Source organism: Phascolarctos cinereus, unplaced genomic scaffold (assembly GCF_003287225.1).
Source record: "Phascolarctos cinereus isolate Bilbo 61053 unplaced genomic scaffold, phaCin_HiC Scaffold_726;HRSCAF=1367, whole genome shotgun sequence".
Lineage (NCBI taxonomy): Eukaryota > Metazoa > Chordata > Mammalia > Diprotodontia > Phascolarctidae > Phascolarctos > Phascolarctos cinereus.
In genome coordinates this window covers 254,577,007-254,600,004 of record NW_027556098.1, presented here as the reverse complement: position 1 = coordinate 254,600,004, position 22,998 = coordinate 254,577,007, and the positions used below count along the sequence as shown (strand labels likewise).

The 22,998-nt window shown below is 38.5% G+C and overlaps 1 long non-coding RNA gene across 2 annotated transcripts; it reads left to right on the top strand.

Annotated features, from left to right (window-relative positions):
* The first annotated feature begins 98 nt into the window (after nt 1-98).
* On the top strand, nt 99-21,906 carry LOC110215563 (uncharacterized). Of its 2 annotated transcripts, none has more exons than XR_002326572.2 (7): nt 99-373; nt 581-702; nt 790-1,079; nt 2,661-2,735; nt 2,910-2,947; nt 3,101-3,232; nt 9,059-21,906. It is a non-coding gene; the product is annotated as an uncharacterized LOC110215563 (long non-coding RNA). The 2 variants fall into 2 exon arrangements; XR_013483077.1 differs by adding an exon at nt 8,833-8,953 and having other exon boundaries at nt 790-2,735.
* The last annotated feature ends 1,092 nt before the right edge of the window (nt 21,907-22,998 follow it).

Genomic DNA, 22,998 nt, shown 5'->3' with positions numbered 1-22,998 from the left:
AGCTCCGCCCCCAGCCACCAGCCCGCCGAGCCCGAGCGGCCGCACGCGCACGAGGCACCGCCCTCTCCTCCTCCTCTCCTTCCCCCGGGCCGTGAGAACTCCGCCCCCAACGTGTAGCGGGGTAGGGTCTGAGGGGGCGGGGAGGCGCCGCCGGCACGTCCCTACGGGTCCTAGTGCCCTCCCTCCTGCCGCCTCCCTCCCTTGCCTTCTCAGGGAATGGATGATCTGAGCCGGGAAGCCAGAGCAGCCAAGGTGGCCCGGATGGTACGGAAGACAGGGCTAGGAAGTTGGGTCTTTGCCTGATTTATTCGGGCAATTTAGACCCCGAGGTGGAATGATGCAACTCTGCTCCCACCACATCCCCGCCCGAGGGGTAAGGAGTGAGAAGATTTATCATTCGGTTCTGGGCTGGGAAGGGGAAAAGCCCGCCTCCGCAGCAAACACCCCTGGAGCTTGAGTCATTTGCAAAGTCTAATCTTTCTTTCAAAACGGCATTTTCAAAAATGCTTCATGGGAACACAATAGTAAAGTTAGATGAAATCTTCTAAGATCTCAAAGCCCAATCCCCCTTATTTTACAGGTGGGGAAACTGAGGCCCAGAACGGGCAAATGATTTACCCCAAAGTACCTTACCAAAGAAGAAGAGAAAAGTAAAGATTCGATATAAGCATGTATATTTAGCTCGGTGATGTAAGAGGAAGGGTAAGTAATCTGCAAAAAGACAGCCTGCCTGTTGGGTATGAATTTTGATGATGCTTATAAATATACTCTCTAAATATATTTTTCCAGACAGCGAGAACTGCAAAGGGAAGAATAGGATGAAACCCGACAAGGATAATATTACCCAAAGAGACAAAGGAAGTTGATAAGACTGGGAAGAGAGAGAAAAAAATTGACAAGTTCTGTGAGAAGTACATCGAAGTGTAAACTAGTGGAACTGTTTCCTTCTTTCTATTTTTAAAGTGCATCATTTGAAAGCCTGTCCTTCATTTCAGGCAGCCCAGCTTTAATTTTTCTTGTTCCAGGAAATTAGTTTAATTACTTAAAATTATCCAGTAAATTCCTGTTAAAAAGAAAAGGTCTGTTTTATTTTTAAATACTAGCTTACAAAAGTGAGTAAGGGTAGGGGGCAAAGCAAGGTTCTGTCTGGTTCTGTGTCTGTTCTGTAGAGATTGTATTCAACTGAACAACTATCCCTAAAATAATGGGCCAAAAATGTTTAAAGTTTGCTAAGAAGTCAGTTTCCATATTGACTTCCATTATAACATAGTAGATGAATTCCGTTAGGAAAAAAAAAATTGTCCTCTGCAATCAAATAGCATCCAGCAAAATACTTTGTACATAGTAAGAAATCCATAAGTGGTTGTTGATTTGATTTTTAACCTAATCTGTCTTCTTTTCTCTAATGTTTTCCCTTAAACCATCTATATACCATTACCAGGTACAGCCAAGATCATATTATTCTCCTATTCAGTGATTCCTTCAATGCCTATTGAATAAAATAAAAGCTCTTTGGCCTTAACCTTCAAAGCCCTCAACTATCTAGCTTCGACCTCCTTTTCCAACCTTAACTCACACTTTATATACCCCACTCTCAACACACATTTGCAATAACATTTGAGGAAAGAGAAATCAGCAACAGTCAAGACAGGAAAGGCTTTCTATAGTGGCTCATGAGTTGAGTCTGGAGATACCTAGGAAATCTAAGAGGTAGAAGAGAGGAAATATATTATACAGTTGCAGGGCAGAAGATGGAATGCCAGTGCAGTGAATGTCAGGTGCTAATGGAACACAGAGTGAATGAAAGGGAATGAAGAAATAAGCCTAGGCCTCCCTTCCTTCATTGCAAAAGTGGAAGATTATGGGTAAAACCCTGAATATGGTGTCACACTAGGTTAATATACTGATTTACTTTACTGAACTCTCTTTTTCTCTTTTTTATTCTTTGTTATAATGGATAATTCTCTCTGAAGGGGAGGTGGAAGGATTTATTGGAAAATGCAGGTGATATAAAATCTAAAGATATTAATAACATTTTAATGGGGAAAAGACCTGGAAAAGTAGGGTATAAAATTTAAAGGGTTTTGCACAAACAAAATTAATGCAATTAAAATTAGAAGGTAAACAGTTAACAGCAAAATAATCATTGAAGCAAATTTCTCTGCTAAAGGTCTGACATCCAAAATATGTAGGAAATTGATACGAACATACAGGAACAAGAACCATTTCCCAATAGATAAATGATCAAAGGCTATGAATAGACAGTTTTCGAAAGAAGAAATACACATTAAAATAACTCTGAGGTTCTACCATCAGATTAGCAGAGATGACAAAAACTGGAAAATGGCCATTTTTGGAGAAGATATGGGGGAAAAAAAGCAGACTAATGCACTGTTGGTAGGGTTAAGAAATGATCCAACCATTCACAAGCAATTTGGAACTGTACCCAAAATGTCACCAAGGGGAAAGAATGTAGATACAGAAGAAGGCCCAGCAATGAATCTAAGTGAACCACAGTTAGGTTGTGGGACATGAATGATGATCCAGGAGGAGAGACTGAGAAAGTACAGTCAAGTAGGTAGAAGAAGAATCAGGATAGAGGGGTGTCATCAAATCAATCAAGGAGAAAGCATTTTTTAAGTTGTGCTTACTATGTGCAGGTGGTGTGCAAAGTCCTGGGAATACAAGTGTAATGGAGGTTTGGCACATATCCAGACCAATGAAAATTGTGTCAGGTAGGTAGGAAATGCCTGGGACTTGCTTCTGAAAGGCAGGGGAACTAAAGCATGCCTGAACATTCTGAATTGGCCTACCATATGGTTGGGAGCAGCCTTTTATATTGCCTATGTAGTCAGAATTATCTGTGTCTTTAAATTGACCTTACTAAATATGATTGTCCTCTTTTCCAGCATTTGCCTCCAGGGGTGGATTCATTCACTCACAGCAGGTAACACTGTGAAGTAAGGGAGTTGGGGGTGGGGGTAGGAGAAGGGAGGCACTCCTCTGATATACCTCCCTTTTCTCCATAGGCCTCCTCCGTGAGGCCCCAAGAAATGGGCTTGGAGTTTTGGTCTGTTTCATTTGTCTTTTTCACTTCTAGCTACAGAAAGTGGAGTTCCAGACCCAGAAAAGTGAGCCCTGGGGACTTTGGCCTGAAGCACTCTAGACCACATATTGAAGCCAGCCCAGCAACGATTCAGGATAGACTTGAATTTGTTGGAATTAATGCTAGGTAAGAACTGATACTTCCTAGAGACTGAGATGGTATAGGAGGGATTAGGCTCTCAGGTGCTGGGGAAAATGTTTGTATGTTTTCTCATATTATACCTTTGAAGTAAATATGCCTTTGTAAAAGCTAAATTAAGTGGCTCAGCGGAACTGGGTGCAAGTCATTTGCCCCTAAAATGGGAGCTCTAGCCAAGCCAGAGAAAAGCCTCATCTTCCAACAGCTCCAGAGAATCCTAGGTTAGGGGGATGGAGCAGTGTAACAAGACCTGGCCTTAAAACAGTAGAAGCCAGAGAAACACTGTTACAAACCAAAAAACTGAAAACAGTCCCTGCCCTCTAGAAGTTTGGATGGGGGGAGGGGGGAGGGTTTGCCCATATTGCCCATAGAGGAATGTAGAGATATGTAAAAGTTGAGATATTGCAATATGTCAACAAAAATCCTTGCTTGCTTTTAATTGAAAATCAATCACAGGCAAGTTTCTGGAGAACAGTAGGGGAAAGGATGAAGAGCCCAAGTAGAGGGGTCAGATTTGGCTAAAATAGAACCACTTTTTCATCAGAGACTGGAATAGAAGAGGATAGAATGAGGAAAGACAGGGGAAAGTTCTGAAGCATGTCATCCATTTTTTCAGTAGAAAAGTAGGAGAGTTAGAAGTAGGAGGGATGCAGCTGCTTATTTAGGTCTGGGACACTTCCATTTGGACTTATATTCCACAAACCTGGTGTATCTGTGGTTCTTACCCACTGCTGAACCTAACTGCTGGCATGGGGCTTAAAAAAAAAAAAAGCAGTGACCTAAGGGTGGGACTTTAGTCCTTCCTTATGTACATGGGGGCTATGAAGTTACTATCTGTCTTATTTTGTTTCCAAATCTATATCATATGAGGCTTATGGGGTGCAAACTAAAAATGTAACTTTCTGTCAATTCTGGAACCTGGTTACATGAAGAAATATTCTTATCTTCCTTTAGACTCAGGTTAGGATAGGAAATTTTTTCAGAAGTGTGCTTTATCTGTGAGCTCTTAATTTTTGCCAACAACAGGACCAAGTGGAGACTAAATCGCCTGTATTAATTTAAGATCAATGATGAACAATAATCACTGAAATGTTCTTTTTACAAAACCCGAGTACAAAGAAATATATACATGTAGATGTATATGTGTGTTCTCTTATTCTAGTACAAATGATTTTATTTCCTAATCAAAAACATCCAGATAATAATGTATATATGTATATAAGGGGCATACAAGAAATTAATTGATGTAATACTTAGCAGAGAATCTTTACTTTTAGTTAAGTGCTAGTTAATTACAGCTATAAGCAAGAGAATCTTAAATATTTGCTTTCCTTCTGCTTTGGATTAGACTGGTTTAACGTAGAAACAAAGAAATATTGCTAACAACAAAACAAAATGAGCAAACACAGGGATTTAAAGGTTCTTTCTAGGGATGGGAGGGGGAGGAACATAAGATTGCTCTGGCATCCTCAGCAGGCTTGAATAAAGGAAAGAAAATAACTCTTAACCAAAGTAAAATTAACATAATAATAGCTAGAATTTATTTAGCATTTTAAGGTTTTCAAAGTGCTTTAGGTACATTATCTCATTTGATCCTCACCACAACTCTGTCATTCTGGTGAGGCAAATTTTATGGGACACAAACACATACACACATATGTGTGTATGTTTAATTCAATTCAATAAACATTTATTAAGCACTTAAAAGAATGACAGTTCTTGCCCTCAAATCTAATGGGAGAAGACAACACACAAAAGAAAACTCTCTCTCTCTCTCTCTCTCTCTCTCTCTCTCTCTCTCTCTCTCTCTCTCATCTCTCTATATATATATGTATGTATGTATGTATACATATATACATATATCTACATATGTACATGCAGACACACATGCAGACACACATATACATATATATTTCTATAAATTCTACAAATATATATTATATATATTAAAACCGACTTCACAGGGTTGTTATGAGGATCAAATGAGATATGTATTGTGTGTGTGTATATATATGTATGTGTGTGTGTGTGTATGTATAAGTGTGTATGTGTATTTATAGACATTTATATATAACCATACTGCCCATAGAGGAATGTACTGATTCATAAAAGTTGAGATATTGCAGGATATTTTAACAAATATCTTTGCTTGGTTTTTATTGAGAAGTGACCTTTAGACTTTCAAAGAAATGACCTCTCCCTCAAGTAATTATTTTAGAGGGATAAAAGGACATATAATAACCACTTCTCAGATGATTATCATAGAAGGGCAGACTGTTGACATCCACTCCCTCTAATTACTGTTTTAAACCACAAAAAACTTAATATAAAAGAGAAAAAAGAAAAACCCCTTCATGTGATTTTTCACCACTGCTTTTAAGAAAGAAAATGATCATAATAGGTAATGCCAGGTGGATCTGGAATGCAAGGGAATGGGAGGGGCAGGTTATTTTGAGAATAAGTCTAAAAACCTGCAACTAGAAGAAAAATATTAACTCGGAAGCCTTTTCTTTATTATTTCGGGGTCTACCTTTGTGACCTTGAAAACAGGCCTTAACCTTTCCCTAGGCTTAAATATTTTTAGCCATGTAGAACAAATTAATCAGGGATTATTTTCCTGCCCAATACATAGGAGTGATTTTTACCTCTGAGATAAATCAGTAGACAAACGCAAGATGGCTAGAGAAGTCTACCTACAAAGGTGGTGAGGTCAAATGTATGACCATCTTTATGTGTGGCTTAGAAGGAATAAAGAGGTAGGTCATAGTAGTAATAAATAAACTTGGAGGGTAAGATGTTTGAGGAGGTATCAATATATCCCCAATATTTAAATATGTTGGCCTCTTTCCAAGCCCAAGTCAAAGAATTTGGAGCTACATAAAGCTTGTCAAAGTCTTCTTGCTCTAGAAGAGATAGCAACAATCAAAAAGTAAATTACAAAATGTCCAAACCCTGCTTACCAATGTTGATTCTGTAACAAAATCAGAAAGGAAGCCCTCTGAAGAATCCTCCCAGAATGCTAGTCATTTCTGCCATAACTATGTGAATGATCAATGGTCAGTTGACCTTGACCTTAGGAGCCCCTCCTAGTTCCTTTATCTTTTTTTATTCCTGTCCAGGGTAGATCATCAGAACCTTTTGTGTCAGTCTAGCCATTCAGACTACAAAATTCTCTTTATTACAGTATGAGAAACTCAATATGCAAACTAGAAACAGAAAGATTTTTATAACTAGGAGCCACAGAGTATAACCTGGCCTAACTTTACATGTAAGTTTGACTTAGTTCTGATCTACCAGTGTCAGTGTTTGATGAGATTGAGGTCATTTCTAATTGGCTTCCTAGTCTATAGCCACTTGACACACAGCTGACACTTTACTTGATCCCCCACGGGGAAGCTCTTGGAGTAGCCATCCTCACTAAGCCCCCAACACTATGGTAGAAGTCCTTAGCCTGAGTCCATCCTTATCTGGTAACAGTTGGCAGTCAGTTTCAGGCTCACTTAAATTTGGCATCATTAAGTTGCAAGGCACTGTGCTTGACTGAGAGTACAAAGAGGAAAACCGATATGGTACACACTCTCAAAAGGCTTGTAATATATTACAGAGGTAAAATATATACAGAAATAATTATAATAAGAATTAGAAATAGGGATAGTATGCAGGGAAGGTCAGGGTGATGGAGATTGAAGAGAGAGGAGCAAGATCATAGGCTTAGAGCTGAAATGGATGTCAGAAGTCATTTTAGAGGAAGCTAAAGCCCAGAGAGATTGAGTCACTTTTTTGCAAAGTTGCAGACAATAAGAAGTAGAATCAGGATTTGAACTCAGACAGAAGGGGCAGCTAAGTCGCACAGTGGGTAGAATGCTGGACTTGGAGTCTTGGAAGACTTGGATTCAAGTTCTGCTACATAAGGTTGCTTAGCTGTGTAACCCTAGGCAAGTCACTTAACCTCAGCCTCAGTTTCCTCTTCTATAAAATGGGGATAATATAATAGCACTTACCTCACACGGTTGTTGTAAGGACCAAAAGAGATAGCAGATGTAAAGTATTTTGTAAACCTTAAATTGTTTTATAAATACATCATCTTCCTCCTCCTCCTCATCCCCATCATTCCCTTAGACTCCAAATCCAGTCACATGGTCATTGGACCATGCTAAAAATCACTTCTAGCTAGGAAAATTGGGGACATTTTCACAAAAGAGGTAGCACCTAAGCTAGACTCTTAAGGAAGGGAAGGCTTTCAATAGAATGGAATATGTGAGAGCTTGTTTCAGACCAAGAGGAAGTAAACAAATACAAGACTGAAGGAAAAGGCAGGACTAAGTTTGGAGAATACGTTGTAGTTGGAACTTCAGTGAATGATGACATAGTATTGTCACATAAGGTTAGAAAATTAGTGTGGACCTCCTGGAAAACAATTTGAAATTATGTGAAGAAAGTGATTAAAGTATCTATACCCTCTGAATCAGAGATTCAGCTAGTAGGTATGTACCCGTAGGAGGTCAATGACAAAAAAAGAAAGTTCCCATATAGTCAAAATATTTATAGCATCATTTTTTAATGGTAATAAACAACTGGAAAGGGCTAAACAAAGTGCGATTCATAAATGTAGTAGAATATGACTGTGCCGTAAGAAACAATGAATATGGTAAATACAGAGAAGCATGGGGGGGGGGTCTTATATGAACTGAGAAAAAGTGAGAAAAGCTGAACCAGGAAAACAACATCTAGTTTCACTAGAGGAGACATGCAGATCCCAGTTTTCTTCAAGCCTATATGTTGTGGAGTCTCCATCATATCCCTATCCCCAGCTTTGGGGAATTCTCCTTGGGAGGTCTGGAATAGCTCATGGCTTGAAGTAATCAACATGACGTCCACAAATAAGAGCGTCTGAAGGACTTCATCATCTATAAGGAACGAATTCTGTTTCAACACTGAACTCTACACCAAATCTACTGTATCACAGGAGCTTGAGCGCATCTCAAATGCTAATTCTTCCATGAAGACTTCCTTGATCGCCACTGACAGCCCTTTAATTTTACAGTCACATCAGAAAACTGGTGACCTGATTTTCCTGGCAATTCCTCCTTCCTGGAGTGCTTTCCCTCCTTGTCTGGACCTTCTAACTTGACTGGCTTCCTTTAAGTCTCAGCTAGGAAGGGGAATAAGATTCATACAGCTCCTACTATGTGCTGAACTCTGTGCTAAATGCAATATGTGAAGTTGGTGCTATCATTACCCCATTTTACAGTTAAAGAAGCTGGGACACCCAAAAGTTGTGACTTGTCCAGGGTCACACAGTTAATAAGTGTCTGAGGACAAATATGAATTCAGGTCTTCCTGACTCCAGGCCCAGGGCTCTGTGCATTGTAGTGCCACTTAGCTGCTAGCTAAATTTTCATCTCCTGCAATAAACTTTTCCCAGTCCTCCTTAACCTTAATGTCTCCCCTCTGAGACTATCCCCAATTAGTCTTGTGTCTATCTTGTTTGTGCCTATTCATTTTCATGCTGTTTCCTGCTAGATTACGAGCTCATAGAGAGCAGGGATTGTTTTGTTGGTGTTTTTTACCTTTCTTTGTATCCCCAGCAATTATCACAGCATTGGCACATGGTAGATGCTTAATAAATGTTCGTTGACTGACTGATCAAAAGAACAACACCAAAACAATTCAAAGAAGAGATGAGAATGCACCTCCTCTTTTTTTAGAGTGGGTATCAACATAAAACATAACTGCATATAATGTCAAATTTGACTTATGTGTTTCTTAGTTTTGATAAACTTTTTTAAAGTCTTTTTTATTCTTTATTATAAGGGATGATTCTATGTTCCACCATCTTTGTCCTACTGCACCCATGCCTGGAATGCTCTCCCTCCTCATCTCCATCTCTTCTGGCTTGCCAAGAAGTCCCAGCCAAAATCTCACCTTCTACCAGAAGCCTTTCCCAACCCCTCTCAATTCTAGTGCCTTCCTTCTGGTATTTGTTTTCATTTTATCTTGTGTAATTGTTTCCACCATTAGATGTGAGCTCCTAGAGAGCAAGGACTATCTTTTACCTTTCTTTGTAACCCCATTGCTTAGCACAAGACCTGGGACATAGTAGGCACTTTGTGAGTGTTTATTGACTTGACTGACCAAGAAAAGGATATGGGGAAATGAAGGTGACAGAAAAATAAAAGATACCAATTTCTAAAATTTTAGAGAAAAAGAAAAAAATTGAAGGCAGATTATGGAGAGCCTTGAGTACCAGGCCAAGGAATTTGTATTTTATCCTGTAAGAAAAAGAGACTCACTAAAAGCTTTGTAATGAGGGAATAACATAATCAAACTTGTTCAGTAGGAATATTATTTTGCCAACAGTGTCCAGTATAAATTGATTAGAAAGAGTAGAGACTGGAGTCAAGGAAACCAAGTATAAGGATATTAAAATTGCCTAGGTGAAAGTTGGTGAAAATGCTAGCAATGAGAGTGGGAAAAGGGGGAAAGATGTAAGCTATTGTGTAGATGAATCAATTATACCTACCAGCTGATTGGATGGAGAGGGTAAAGTAGACCGAAGAGTCAAAGAGAACGCCATTACAGTGAAAGAGGACTCCATTACAGCCAAATTTATTCAACAAATCTCAACGTATCCCTCCTTCCCTCTCTGTGTATCTGACAAACAACAGTTCACACAATCTTCCATTCCTAAATTATATTCCTTTTTTATCACTCAACCTTTCAGAATTCTGTCTTTTTTTGTCTTCCCTAATCCCCCTATGGTATGTGTGCTCACTCCCCTTAAACTTTCCTAGATCACTTTGTGTGATCTCTCCATTCCCCACTTTCACTTACTACCTCATATCCTTATTTATAATTATATACTGAAAAAGTTCTTTATGGGCAGGGAATGTTTTGCTTTTTATTTTTGTATCCCCAGTATTTAGCAGAATAATAATCATAATAATCATAATAAACATTTAATAAGTGCTTATTGAATTAACTTCAACTGTAAAGGCTCTCCACCAATAACATATCTCTCATTCATTCATGTTGATGTAACGTCCTGTTCCTTTAATGTTGTTGCTGAGTTAAATCTCAGAGCTGTAAGAGAAGCAATCACTCTGAGAAACAGTTGCAGAGAAGGTTGAGTTTAACTCAAAGGTGCAGTTGCTCAGTTTTTAACGTGGCAGACTATATAGTGTACTGATGACATATTGACCCCAGAATTGTTCTATAGGACAAATGCAATTTATTGGTTTATGGACAGAAAATGAGAGTTTGATTACTAATCATAAACTAAAGTGAAGTATTGACAGAAAGGATCAAGAGTCTGAACCCAGAAAGATAAGTGAGGTGAAAGTACAGATTTTAGCCTTGTGTCATCCGTAAGTTTGAAACTGGAAGTGGAGGAGTCTACAATTGTGGCTGAGGAGTAATCTATCTGAGCAGAGGAACAGAATAGAAACAGGAAAACAGAAGTCACTCAGTGGATCAACTAGTTTCAGTGAGATGTGTTTAGTGAGGTGTTAGACAAGCATTATGTGGCTCAATTTAGCTTAGCAGTAGAAGTTTCTGTTTAACACAGAAGGTACATTCATCAAGGATTGGTTATTTCTCAAGATAGAAAGAGAATGCTGAAATTTATGGTTCCAGAGTTATTACGCTGAGCATATGGACTTTCTTTACTCATGTATTACTTTGGCAGGGTTCTGTAATTGTGTGCACACTCACACAATTGATTGAATTAGTTGGGCAAATGTGATCCAGGTTTGTGTGTGGGTTATGATAGATGTATTATTCCTGCATTTTCTTTGATATATGAATACCTATAGCATCATTCTTATTTATTCTGCTTTATTGATAAGTAAATAGTTATGTTTAAGATATGTATCATTATTGTAATTGACTGGATTTATATAAGAGGAGGAGCGTTAGAGCTCAGGAACTGAAGTGGTCAGTAGGGGAAGAGTTTTTCTCCTCAATAATGTCACCCACTAGGACACTAAGATAACTTGTGTGTAACCTCGTGGTAGTGGTGGTCCTTCTCTGAAAACCTGAACCTGCTAGTGTGAGGGAAGGTTGGCATATGCAAGCCAGCTCAGGGAGTAAGTGTCCTTATGCCTCTATGAGAGATATTAGACACTAAGTGTGGGAAACACACCCTACACATTCAGATCGCATACATACAGTTCCTTGGTAGATGTAGCAACAGAGATAACTTTGTTCAGCAATTCTATGATATCAACACCAAGTGAGGCCTAAAATACACAGACATATGCTTGCCAAATGTGTTTGCTACTTGTGTAGAGGCTGATCAGTGAAAGAGGGATTCCCCCTAGCTTGGAAGGTCTTTCAGATGTTCCTGTTGGTAAATGACATTGTTCTGTAATCAAGCCCCAGAACACTACAGACTATGCTATACAGTTGGATATACCTCATAAGTCCCCTAACCTAGGCAAAAAGGGTTTTTATATCATTAATACATACATATTTTTGTATGCTTTTATTGAATATAATATTAGTAATTAGTAATACAGTACATGTGTATGGCAAGTAAATACACATATGTGGGAATATATCTATCTATATATATATATGAAGAATATACATTCTGAAGAATATGTGAATGTATATGAAGAATATGCATTCTTAATAATATGCATTATGAAGAATAAATATACATATATTTATCTTTTAAAACATTTAAAAAATAAAATTAGAAGTATCTCATTAAGAGGACAAAAAGAATATGTTGGGGTTAGAGTAGAGCCAAGAGGGTAGATTAGAGGCAGCAACCCAGCCAAACTCTCCCAAAATTCCCCTCTAAACAACTTGGGCTCAAACATTTTTACTTATGATGTGCATGTCCAAAAACAGTTGGTGACTAGTCTAGGCTAAACCAAGGTGGGCTTGCCTTCTGCCTGTGGACTGCAATATCTTGGTGCTGTTTAAGAAACAGTCCTTTATCAGCAAATTTTTAAAATACGAGAAAAACCAAGTCATGAAACTTAGAAAAGAGCAAAGAAAGCAAAAATAAATGAAGAAAATTATCAGGGATTGTGTAACTTTGGGCTTATAGAAATTTTAAATCTGAAGTATGTTGCTAATTAACTATAGGAGTATAAAATATAAAGAATTAACAAAACAAGAAGTAAATAACTTAAACTTTAGACCAATCCCAAAAAGGAGAAATCTATTAAGATATTTAGATAGTTGCTCTGTAGAAAGACACCAGGAATATCCAGATGGATTCAGAAGCAAGTTCTACCAACCTTTTAAAGAACAAATAACTCCTATACTATGTAGATTATTTCAAAATATAGTATAAGATGGTATGCTACTTAGTTACTTCTGTGAGGCAAATATAGTCATTGGATTTGGAGTGAGAAGGGACTTTCCAACTATCATATTTTACAGATGAAGAAACCAAGGAACAAAAAGGTTAAGTGACTTGTCCAAGGTCATAGCTACTATCTGAGGCTGGATTTGAACCTAGGTCTTCCTGACTTCAAGTCCAGTGCTGTATCTATTAAAACTGAGAAAGAAAACTATGGACAATGTGACTAATGAATGTTGATATAAAAAGGAAATGAAATACAAGTGGAATACAGCAGTAATAAAAATAAGATCCATCGCAAGTAATAACTAAATTGCAACTAAAATAACTAAAATGCAAGGGAAATTTAATAATATGAAAATAATATAATAAAACATTTCAACAAAATAAAATTAGACTTTGATGTCACTATATGCAATGAAAACATTTGGTATAATATAGCATTTATTTATCCGTTGGGGAGGAAGTGCCCAGACCAGCCACACTTTACTTTTCTCCCAGGCTCTGTGCTGACTCTTGGGAATTTTTCACCTCTTTTCTCAGTGCCTTTTTCCCCTGCAGATGCCTGCACCCCTGTGTCTGGCCTCCTCCTTTCATTGAAAAGTTCCTGCCTTGAACCTCCATTTGAGGCAGTCCTTGAGCCAGTCCTGGCTGATTTCTCTTCTGGCTTCACTTCTACCTGTCCCCACATGGGTACCTTCCCCCTCCTTCCCCAATCTCCTCTCTAAACTTTTCACCTCCATTCTATGTGTGGTCTTCCACAATTAGAGTAGTAAGCTCCATAAGGGTAGGGATTGTATTTCTTTTTGCTGGTATTTTTATTCCCAGTGCTTAGCGCTGTATCTTGCACAGAGTGTCACTTAATAAATGTTTTATATGTGTATTATTTATCTTTTAAAGTCTTTTAAAGATATCTTTCATTATTATGACAAAAAGGCATATATTGGGGTTGTAGAGCCAACATGGAGGGTTAGAGGCAGCAACCCAGCCAAATTTTCCCAACATTCCCCTCCAAACAACTTTAAAAGTATTTCTCAAAACAAATTTTGAGTGGCAGAGCCAGCAAAAGATCAGAATAAGACATTTCCCCAGCCTCCAGCCTAAGACTACTTAGGAGGTCAGCAAGAGAAGTCTGTGTGTGATACTAGAGTTGGGGCCAGCCCAAAGCATGGCAGAAGCAGCAGCACCACTGATGGTGGGCCTTGGAGGCAACAGCAGTAGCTTCAGGAACTCTCAGTCCAGAGAAAGTAGGAGGCTCAAACAACTGATCAGAGATTACAGAGAACCTTATACTAGCACTGGGTGCTGGTGCTGATTAGCAACTTTATTGCCCATACACAGTTCTGGGTCACAGCTTGAGGACAGAGAGGAGCGCTTTGGGTTGGTCACAAGGGAGCAGGGACCCTGGTCACAGTTCCAAGATACAGAGGAGCACTAGCATTTGTGAATAAGGGGGAGCAAGGCTGGCTAAGGACCAGAGGACAGACCAAGAGAGCAGTGACCACACCTCTTCCTGGATCACACCACCTTGGAAGTACCAAAAAACTTGTAGACCCTGCTGAAAACAGCAGCATGAAAAATTCCGAAGCTTTGGAAGTGCATCCCCACCCCAAGGTGAGCAGAGCCCAACTTTAACATAAAATTCAAAGTCAGTAGGCTAGAAAACAAGCAAACAACAATAACAGAACTTGGCCATAAAACACAACTGCAGTGGCAGGGAAGACCAAGACATTAATGCAGAAAATAATAGCAATGTGAAACCAATTACTAGCAAAGCCTCAAAGAAAAATGCCAATTGGACCCAAGCCCAATAAAAATTCCTGGAAGAGTTAAACAAAGCACCAAGAGTGGTAGAGGAGAAATTGGGAAAAAGAAATGAGAATGATGCAAGAAAATTAAGAAAAAAGAATTAACAGTTTGGTAAAAGAGGCACAACGAAATACTGAAGAAAATAGAAATCTTAAAAAACAGAATTGGCCTACTGGTAAAAGAGGCACAAAAATTCTCTGAAGAAAAGAACTCCTTAAAAGGAAAATTAGCGAAATGGAAAAAGAGGTACAAAAGTTCACTGAAGAAAATAATGCCTTAAAAATTAGAATTGGGCAAGTGGAAATTAATGACTCCATGAGACATCAAGAAACAATAAAACAAAGTCAAAAGAATGAAAATATAGAAGAAAATGTGAGCTATCTCACTGGAAAAACAACTGACCTGAAAAATAGATCCAAGAGAGATAATTTAAGAATTATTGTATTACCTGAAAGCCATGATCAAAAAAAGAGCCTAGACATCATCTTTCAAGAAATTATCAAGGAAAACTGCCTTACTATTTTAGATCCAGAGAGTAAAATAGACGTTGAAAGAATCCACCAATAATGTCCTGAAAGAAATCTCAAAATGAAAACTCCCAGGAATATTGTAGCCAAATTCCAGAACTCTCAGGTCAAGGAAAAAATAATGCAAGCATCCAGAAAGAAACTATTAAAATGCTGTGGAACCGTAGTAAGGATCACACAAAATTTAGCAGCTTCCATGTTAAAGGATCAGAAGGCTTGGAATATGATATTCCAGAAGGCAAAGGAGCTGGGATAAGAATAATCTACCCAGCAAAACTAAATATAATCCTTGGGGGAAGGGGGAGAGTGGGCAGGAATGGACATTCAATGAAACAGAGGACTTTCATATATTCCTAATGAAAAGACCAAGGCTGAATAGAAAAATTGGACATTCAAACACAAGACTCAAGAGGAAAAAAGTGGTAAACAAGAAAGCAAAATCACAAGGGACTCAATAAGTTTAAACTGTTTACTTTCCTATATGGGAAGGTGATACATGTAACTCCTATTAGGACAGTTAGAAAGAACCTACATAGATAGAGAGCATGAGTATGAGTTGATTATATTGGGACGATCTAAAAAAAAAAAAAAGATGAAGGGGTGAGGAAGAGGGATATGCTGGGAGAAGGGGGAAGGGAGAGGTAGGATGGGGAAAATTTCCCCACATAAAAGAGGCATGCAAAGAAGAACTTTTATGGTGGAGGGGGAAATGAGGGGGGAGGTGGCAGGCGATGCTTAAACTTCACTATCATTGGAACTGGTTTAAAGTGGAAAGAATACATATACACAGATGGGTATAGAAATCTATCTTACCCAATAGGGAAATAGGGGGGGAAGGGGGCGAGAAGATATGAGAGAGAGGTATAATAAATGAGAGGACAGATTAAGGGAGGCAGTGATCAGAAGTAAAACAGACTTTTGAGGAGAGACAGGATAAAAAGAGAGAAGGATAAATAGAAAAAAAATAGAATGGCAGGAAATAAACAGTAATCATAACTGTGAATGGGAATGGGAAGAGCTCACCCATAAAATGGAAGCAGGTAGCAAAATGGATTAGAAACCAGAATCAAACAATATATTGTTTACTAGAGGCACACTTGAAATAGAAAGACAGACACACAGAGTTATTTATCTTGAATTATGGATCCACTGGTTCTTAAATTTCCCTTTCTTAGAACTTAGATTGGTTCCAGAACCTGGGTAGAGCTAAACTACAAATGGCAGTTAATTGGCCCCAGCAGAGAGAACTTGCAATCTATAGGGATCAAACATAGTGAGAAAATTCTCAGGCTATTACCCTGTCAACTATCTGAGATTCTTTTCACAACACTTCTACTATTGTCCAAATACCTCATCAGTGCAGATATTCCTTCCAATGACAAAGCTTATAACCTATCCATATCTCAATAAGGAACATTTATTAAGCACCTATGATTTGTCAGGACTGTGCTAAGCACTAGAGTTACCAAAAAAAAAAAAGCAAAACACCATCCCTGCCCTCAAGGAGCATACAGTCTAATGGAGGAGAAAACATGCATATAAATATATACAAAGCAAGCTATACACAGGATAAATAGGAAATAATTAAAAGAGAGAAAACACTGTAATTAAGAGGGGTTAGGGAAGGCTTCCTGTAGAAGGTGGAATTTTAGTTGAGACATTAAAGGAAGCCTGTCAGTGGTGAGAGCACAGTAGGAAGAGCATTCCAGGCATGGGAGATAGCCAGAGAAAATGCCCGGAGCCAAGAGATAGAGTATCTTGTTTATGGAACAGCTAAAAGGCCAATGTCACTGGATCAAAGAGGATGTGTTTGGAAGTAAAGTATAGGAAGTAAGGTATAGGAAGTAAGGTGAAGGAAGACTGGAAAGTAAAGAAGGGGCTAAGTTTGAATGCCAAACAGAACATTTTGTTTTTATTCCTGAAGGCAATAGGAAGCCACTGGAGTTTATTGAGTAGAGGGGTGACATGATCAGACCTGTGTCTTAGGACAGTCACTTCTGTGGCTGTGAGACTTGATCAAATCTTTTCAAAAATTGACCAAAGGGGATCCACCCAACATGTTGGCGGCCTTCCTTATTTTCTCTTAATATCAGAGGATTATCTGTTGTCCATACAGATCATCCAATGGATAGTCTCCAATCAGGCCACTTTTTCAAGTCCATCTTTTTTAATCATGCATTTCTTTGATAATATTCTTTATTATGGTTCATCATAATTTTTTATTTATTATATGTTGCTGCCTGCTAACACCTACCATGAACCTTTCCATTGTCTGCTGGGCAATACTCAATTTTAATTCTTTAGAGACTGTAGTGTTCCATGACTCATTGTCTGACAATGACACTGGTAGATATTAGTATTAAAAAGATGGCCTTCATTTCAGGAGGGAGTTTGAGGTTTTTTGCAGGAGCCTGCAATTTCTCATAAGCAGTTCATTCTGTTTTCTCCTCTTGGCTTCCACAGCTTTGCTGTCTTCTTTTCCTTGGCTATCTCGTGATTCTGTCCCTCAAAACTCTGACAACTGTGTTACTTCCAGCATAGCTCCACTCTATTCATGGTCTAATCTAGCAGATTTTCCCATCATTGCTCTTTTTTAGTGGCATTTCTAACACCTACAAACACATCCAGATCTATGATGTCTAGGAGTCCAAGCAAGGTGGCCATATTTTCTTTGATTGTCAAAGTGCCTATTGCAAAAATCTTTGCAGATCTTTTTCATTCTTTCATTTGTTTTCTAATTTGTTTTTATCTTTAAATGCCCTTGGAATGTCTTTGCTTAGTTGGATTTCTTATCAAGCTTTCTTTAAACTGGTTTTTCCCCTCAGCTGTTTCTCTCCATTTTGTGAGGCAATACCGCTCATAATTTTACATCATCCTCCATAATATTTTACAAACAAGCTTATGATACAAGCTAGTGTTACCCTCGGCTGCCATATCTTTTATACTTGCCAGGTAAGTCAAGTTTTTGAAAAACAAAAAGCCATTTTAGATGCTTTTGTTCTCTTCATTAATGGCAGTTGATTTTTATCAGTTAAACTTCTGTACGAATGTATTGTGGTAATAATAGCTAACATTTTATAACACCTTAAGTTTTGCAAAATGTCTTATATTTATTATCTCATTATGGTTAGTGTTGGTGTCTATGGCAGCTAGTTGTTACAGTGAATAGAAAGCTGAGCCTGGAGTCCAGAAGATTTTTTTTAAATCCAGCCTCAGATACTTACTAGCTATGTGACCCTGGGCAAGTCATGTAACCTCTGCCTCAGTTTCCTCAACTGTAAAGAAAGAGATGGAAATAGCACCTACCTCACAGGGTTGTTGTAAGGATAATAATAATAATGATAGTGGTGATGATAATAATAGCTAACATTTATATAGTACTTACTATGTGCCAAGCACTGTGCTGAGCTTATTTGATCAAATGGGGTAATATTTGTAAAGTGACTGGCACATAATAAAGCATTTAATAAATGCTTATTCCCTTTCCCTCGTGTTCTCTCTTACATTCCTATCCAATTTTTGTAATCAACAATTTGTTTAAATAGCTTGCTATGGAGTTGTTTCCATTTTACGTCACTTCTTTTTCTCATCATGTCTTCTAGTTTTGAGTAAATTTTGACTTTTGCTCCAACAAATCGGTTGACTGACTACACCTACAGCTAATTTAAGAATAACTCCTGTGTCGATAATGAGCCACTTCCTATCTGTTAAAATATAAACAATTTCATTTTTTCATGATGCTATTCTGTCCTTTCTATGCCTAGAGCTTTCAGAATCTTTTCTTCAAGAAAGTATTCATGATAATGTATTTCAGTATATTCATTGGCCTCTTTTATTCCTTATTTCTGATTCATATTTTCCAGCATTTTTCACCATTACATCCTTACCTCACTTTGCACTGAAACCAACAAGTATCAAGGTATATATGTATTTAATTTGGAAGGTCTTCTATCTCTTCATTCCTTGACACAGACGTTGGAGCATAAGCTGTAATCATTTTCATGATGGTCTTTTCTCAGTTACTTATACTGCAATACAAGAAGACCAAATGTTCCATAAAATGGAGTTTCCTTGGAGAAAACTAACTCTGCCAACTCCTTTATTTGCTTCTGGCTCCAAGGAGAAATAGAACTATCCTTCCAATTAGCTGCACCTTCTTTTTTTTAATAGCAAGAATGTCAAGATGATAGGATTCAGATCCTCCAGTAGTATATCCACTTATTGGTCATCAAGAAAGAATCTCACACTTGGAATACCAATAGCTAAGTTAATGTTTTTAGGCAGTCAAAAAAGGGTGCCATTCTTAGTATCTTCTACCACCATTTCTACCACTGTCACCATTACTATAGAAAAGAGGCAACTTACTCATGAACAAGGACTATTTTGTATTTTTCTTTACTTCATGGGTTACCATAGTTAAAGAATTCATCACCAGTAGTAATTCTACTCATGATGAACCTTTCCATGCTTAGCTAGGTAGTCCTCAGAAATTACATTTCATCTTATACAAGGATTGTACTTACTGTCTTTATAGCATAATAGAACCTATCAAAGTCTACACTTTGATGACATAGGTTTTGAGAACCTAGAGTCACTTCCATGCCATGATGAAACACTAGAGTAGGATTTCAGCAACCTAGGAAAAATGTTAGCAGCATTAGTAGTTGTATTTGTATAATGGGAACATCTGGTACACGTCCAGAGTACCTGAGAGGTCATCTCCACATGGAGATGCTAGGGAGAAGATGACATCTCTTCATGTGAAAGATGTTAAGGAGCTGTTTCAAGGGAGAATCCTGATGATTTCTAAGGGAAGTATCTTGGAGAGATATACTATGAAGTATTCCTAGACAGTTTGTGACTGGTTCTGGTCTGCTAACCTTGTGTTGAAAGGAAGATTCTTTGATTGGTTATGGAGGCATTTAGCTATGTTCTCTTGGCCTCATTTGCTTCGGTAACTAAGGAGCTCACGTTATTGAGTGAAGGGAGTAATGTTTCCCACCTTGGGAGAGTGAGCTGCAGGAATCTGGGAGTTGGGATCCAGGTCATATTTTATAGCCAGTGCAACATTGATGTCCTGGGAAGCAAGTAGTGATCTTTTGATCACCTGACCTTCAAAATTCCATCCCAATGGAAGGATTATTCTGGCAGTAGTACCACATCTGGATTTGAACTTGGTGGGGCCAATATTACATAGGAACTGAACTGAGTTTCAAGCCTATTCTCTCAGAGACCAAGGTGGTATAAAGGAGAGTTTGCCTCAAATGTGGAGGAAATGTTTGTACACTTGTTCTTGCTACATCTTTGAAGTAAACATCCCTTTGTAAAAACTAATCTGATACTAAGTAATTAGGGGAACTGGGGGTGGTAATTTTGGGCCTCCTAATTTGGAGGCCATTCAACCAGTGATGGCTCCAGTTAATAATGATGGAGGAGAGACACCCACAAATCCCTTAGAATACTAAGGTGCAGATGTAACAACACTAGCCCTGCAAGAATGGGGCCATAGGGGCAGCTAGGTGGCAAGATGGATAGAGCACTGGCCCTGGATTCAGGGGGACCTGAGTTCAACTCCAGCCTCAGACACATAACACTTACTAGTTGTGTGACCCTGGGCAAGTCACTTAGCCCCATTGCCTAGCCGGAAGAAAAAGAAGAATAGGGCCATAACATAAATGTTATTCTTAGAAGAAGCAACACATTCTTCTAAAGTGGAGTGTTTTTCTTGAAGTTTAAGGTTTGGATTATAGTTTTGTTCTACCATTTACTCACTATGCAATCTTAGACAACACTTGTTATCATTGCTCCCCTTGATAAGCAAGTGACATTTGAAAAGTTTATTTTTGTTGCTTTTTTAACCTTGAATAACAAGAACAATTATTACTGTTTTGAGCTAAGAGGTATCTATTGCAATGAAGATCACTGGGGAAACATGACAGTGAAAAGGACATTAGTTGACATCAACAAACATTTATTAAGCACTTACTATGTATCTAGGCACTTCTTGGCTGTATGTGCTATGACAGGTTACAAAGAAAGAGAAGAAAATAGTTCCTACCCTTAAGAAACAGGTACTAAAGAACTTAGATTTAATTTGTACCCTAATAATAGTAACATTTGTTCACTGTGTTTGAAGGATATCTGTCTGACTTTGTTTCTGGGTAACTGGCCCAAATGACTTAAAATATCTTCAAATATACCATTACTAAATTAAGAATCTCTTTTGTTGATCATTCATATTTTTAGGTCTTTTCATGTTTGCTTTCATAGCATCTTTCCAATATGTTCCTTTCTCTGTACTCAAACAGCTATTACCTTACTTTAGGCCATCATCACCTTTCTCCTAAACTACTATAACAGCCTTCTAATTGGTTTCCTTGCCTTCTCTTTCTCCACTCCAACCTCCACTCAGCTTCCAGAGATTTTCCTAAAGCATAATACTGACCATGTCACCCCATTACTACCCCCTTTTAGTCAGTAAACTCCAATGGCTCCTTAAAACCTCCAGGATGAAATGGAAATTCCTCTTTATGGAATTTAAAGCTTTTCATGACGTGTCCTCTTTCTGTTATTCCAATCTTCTTACATATCATTCCCTCCATTTCCATGGATTCTGTTATCCAGCAACATTGGCATACTTGTTATTGTTCAAACACATCACTCTGTCTCCTTTCTCTGTGTTTTTGCACTGAACGTACCCACTTCCTGGAATGCTGTCCTTCCTCACCCCTGCCACTTAGCTTCCCTGGATTCCTTCAAGATTCAGCTCAAATTTCACTTTCAGCAAGAAGCCTTTCCTGTCCCCTTCACCTGCTAATACCCTTCCCACTCAGATTACCTTCCATCTACTCTAATGTGCTTTTACATACCTAGCTCTTTACATGTTGTCTCTCCCATGAGAATGTGAGCTCCTTGAGGGCAGGGATTGTTTTTGCCTCTGTTTTCCAAGTACCTAGCATGGTGCCTCACACAGAGTAAACACCAATAAAGGCTTGTTAACTGATTGATTCATTTGTACTTTTATTTGGGCTTTACATTTCACAGTTCTATTTCAGAGAAAGTTGTAGCTAGGTAGCACAGTGGAGTCGGGAAGACTCATCTTTCTGAGTTCAAATCTGGCCTCAGACACTTACTAGCTGCGTGACCCTGGGCAAGTCACTTTGCCCTGTTTGCCTCTGTTTCCTCATTTGTAAAATGAGCCGGAGAAAGAAATGGCAAACCACTCCACTGTGTTTGCCAAGAAAACCTGAAATCGGGTCACAAAGAGTAGGACACAACTGAACAGAACCTCAAAGAAACATTTTCTTTATCCAATGCAGCAGGCTATTTATTTTGTTGCATCCCTTCAACCTCTTTAATTAAATCATTTCATCCTTGCCGTGGAGTCTGTAGATCTAATATTTATCCTGTTGCCTGACCTAGAAACCCAAGGTACTTCTGCCTTGAACTTTGCAATCACCCTGTTTTCCCGATGCCTTTTCTGCTTGATGCTTATAACAAGACTATCTCCCCAAGGAGTGGCTAGTGGCTGGTTGCAAGGGTTTTTTTAGTTTGTTTGTTTGTTTGAATTTTTTTGTTTATTTTTTTTTGGGGGGGAGGGGGTTGGGTTGTTTGAGGGGGTTTTTTGTGAACTGGTCCCTGTTCATCACAGTGGGTCTTTTGCAATTTGCTAAATTTCTTTGTGAGGGCTAACCACAGTGAAAGGTTTCCTGATAATTGAATTTTCTAAAGGGGTAGGATAGTCAGGAAGGGTACCTTAAGCTTTTGTCCAGTGTCCAGTAAAGCAACATGCACTTTTTAGTTTCAGGAGCCAGGAAGGAACAAAAGAAACAAGCATTTATTAAGCACCTGCTATGTGCCAGGCACTGTGCTAAATACTTTACAAATATTATCTCATTTGTTCCTCACAATAACCCTGAGAAGTAGGGGCTAATGTTATCCCCATTTTACAGTTGAGGAAACTGAGACAGCCAGAGGTTAAGTAACTTGTCTATGGTCACAAAGCTACTCCCTCTGAGGTGGGATTTAAACTCAGGTCTTCCTAATTCCAGGTCCAGCTCTCCGTCCAATGTGCCAACTAGCTGCCCCAATAACATTTA